Here is a 3,357-nt window from a genome sequence, read left to right as displayed (position 1 = left end):
GACCCATTCGACTCATGTAGCATCGTGTGGACTCGTTGGCTGTGAATTTATCATAATGGGTCCACATGGGGCTGAGTTGGATGTTAATCTCCTAAACAACTCTTAAACGCTCGTGTTAGTATCACATAGTGCTTCCGGGGGTAATTTGGGAATTCTTTATTCCCGGGAGTATCTAAGGGTCGTGTTGGTAAACTTAAGGCCTCGGGGGCTATTATGAATGAGTTTGATGAGGTCGAGGCTTTAGGTAACTCGAACCATGCTAGAACGTCTCGTAGGATAAACGAGTCGATTCGGTACAGCTAGTAATTATTGTTCGTAATCCGGCAGGCTTTTGAGCTGTGGGAGTACTTAACGGTCCTATAGCCCGTTCTGATTGTGTGCCTCGTGTCAGGTGAGTTCACGATTCCCTTTTTAATCTTTTTACGTCTTGGGCTAGCATACACACCATATTACAACTTTACTCGATTTTACTCGTTTAAACTAATTGGTTGATACTACATGGACTTACTGGTGTTGTGGGTTCATGAAAATATATGTGAAGTATATTCTATGCCTTAGGATATTTGAGACTCGTTTATGGTCATATATTCCTTAAGGTTATATATATTACTTATGGCTTAGGCTCATGAATATAGGCTTATTTGAATAGAATATGCCTTGGGATGATAATTATGTATGTTTTTACGTATGATCATACATGTATTATTGTATGGCCAATAATTGGCGATGTTAATTAGTCGTTATCGACTAAGGATGTTTGCGTATGCCTACTTTTTGTTTGCATACGGATGGATGGTGATCTTGGCCGGGCCAAACTATACTACTTAGGTTCTTAAATATTGTGGCGGGCCATAGAAAGCCCGTGAGAGGGGAGGCTCGTGTGGCATGATCATCATCAGATGATACGTGTTTGGGTTGTACGTGTGCTCGACCCTGATGTTATTACTTGGATATTACGTGTTTGGGTTGTACGTGTGCTCGACCCTAATGTTAATACTTGGATGATATCTATAGGGATATAATTATATGGCTGATTATATGCATATATAAGTATGGTTACTTATTATTGATGATGGCCTAACTGTTGTATCCCGTTTTATTTTAAAACTCTTGGTATGATTATGACTATTATTATTTTAGATATCAATTATTAAAACTTGAACTCACTCAGCTTAAGCTGACTTTGTGTGCCTGTTAGTGTGAGTTTTAGGTGAGAAGGAGGATGCATTACCGCTTGGACGTGCACGTAGCTACTTGGACGGTGGAAGGCGTACTTAGTCGGGAGTTTTAATAACGAACATTTTTATTCCAAAGTTTTGTTAAATACATTGAAATTTGATTTTGGGCATAATTCCAGGGTCTTGGGAACTTATTTTAAATATTTTGATTTTCCGCTGATTTATACTCTGAATTGGTTATTTTAATGGAATGAACTGTTTTTGAGTTTAAGTATTTTTATATGAATACCAACTGTAGGATTCCCGGGATTCGGGGTCTTACACTTGTATTTGTATATATATTGAATCAGCGGCACACCTTCCCTGTCGATGAAACGATCAATGGGTGGCCGGAAACCGTTATACGCCCTGTAAGACCCCGAATCACGGGAATCCTACAGTTGGTATTCATACAAAATACTTACAAAAATACTTAACTCAAAAACAGTTCATTCCATTAAAATAACCAGTTTAGAGTATAATTTAGCGGAAAATCATAATAAATAAAACAAGTTCCCAAAACCCGGGAATTATGCCCAAAACCAAAATGAAACGTATTTAATAAAACGTTAAAAGAAAAATGTTTATTATTATTAAAAATTCCGATTAAGTATGCCCTCCACCGTCCAAGTAGCTTCGTGCACGTCCAAGCGGTAATGTATCCATCCCCTAACCTGAAACTCACACTAACATGCACACAAAGTCAGCTTGAGCTGAGTGAGTTCAAGTTTTTAATAAATAACATCTGTAATAATAATCATAATAGTCATTCCAAGAGTTTTAAAATAAACGGGATATAACAGTTAGGCCATTAACAACAATAAGTAATCATCCTTATATATATATATATATATATATATATATAAACATCCTTATAATCATCTATAAACATCCTTATAATCATATATAAACATCCTTATAATTATACAGAAACATCCTTATACATCCTTATAATTATATATAAACATCCGTATAATTATATATAAACATCTGTATAATTATATCCCTACATATATTTCATCCAAGTAATAACATCAGGGTCGAGCACACGTACAACCCAAACACGTAACATCTCATCCAAGTAATAACATCAGGGTCGAGCACACGTACAACCCAAACACGTAACATCTCATCCAACGTATGCAAACATAAAGTAGGCATACGTAACATCCGTAGTCGATAACGACTACTAAACATCGCCAAATATTGGCCATACAATAATACATACATACATACGCTAATATCATCTCAAGGCCTACCCTATACAAGTAAGCCCATCCAAAACAATTTTAAACAATTCATCAAGCAAAATCGCTTAGGTGTGCATGCTAGCCCAAAATTTTAAAAGAGTAAAAAGGGGGCATCATGAACTCGCCTGACACAAGGTACGATTTCACCACAAGCTAGAGGACCCCTAAGTAATCCCAAAACTCAAACACCTGTCGGTTTACATTCAAACATTACTAATGAAATCAAAAGGACTCGTTTATCCTACGAGACGTTCTAACATGGTTCGAGTTACCTAAAGCCTCGACCTCATCAAACTCAATCATAACAGCCCCCCGGGACCTTACATACACCAACACGACCCTTAGATACTCCCGAGAATAAAGAATTCCCAAATTACCCCCGAAAGCATTAGGTGATACCAACACGCGCGTTTAAGAGTCGTTTAGGCAATTAACATCCAAATCAGCCCCGTGTGGACCCAATATAATAATTTCACAGCCAACAAGTCCACACGACGCTACACGAGTCAAATGGGTCGGTAACTTGCAAGTACAACGCACCAACTATTCAATAAACGCAATTGCGCATTGTACCGACCCGTTTGAGTAACCGACAACCAATTCAGCCCCATAACTCATAAAAATGATTTTTTAACAGCCCTTACATCAACCCAAGTTCACCCGAGCTGAATTGGTCGTTAATCACATCAACCCTCGCGTTAATGCAATGAACTATAATTCTAGTCAACCGAACACTAACATTCAAACTACAACTAGTTGACCTATCAAACGAACACCAATGAACATGATTTTAATGTATGATATACTAGACATACCTAGGAGGATTTTGGTGCAAAAACCTCAATCAAAACAGTCCCGGAAAGGTTAGAATTGACAGCCATCCGGTAAGC

This window comes from Bidens hawaiensis, unplaced genomic scaffold (assembly GCF_021521415.1).
Source record: "Bidens hawaiensis isolate Kalapana, Puna unplaced genomic scaffold, B.hawaiensis_p1.1 tig00004702_1, whole genome shotgun sequence".
NCBI classification, from domain to species: Eukaryota; Viridiplantae; Streptophyta; class Magnoliopsida; order Asterales; family Asteraceae; genus Bidens; species Bidens hawaiensis.
This window is presented reverse-complemented; position numbering follows the sequence as displayed.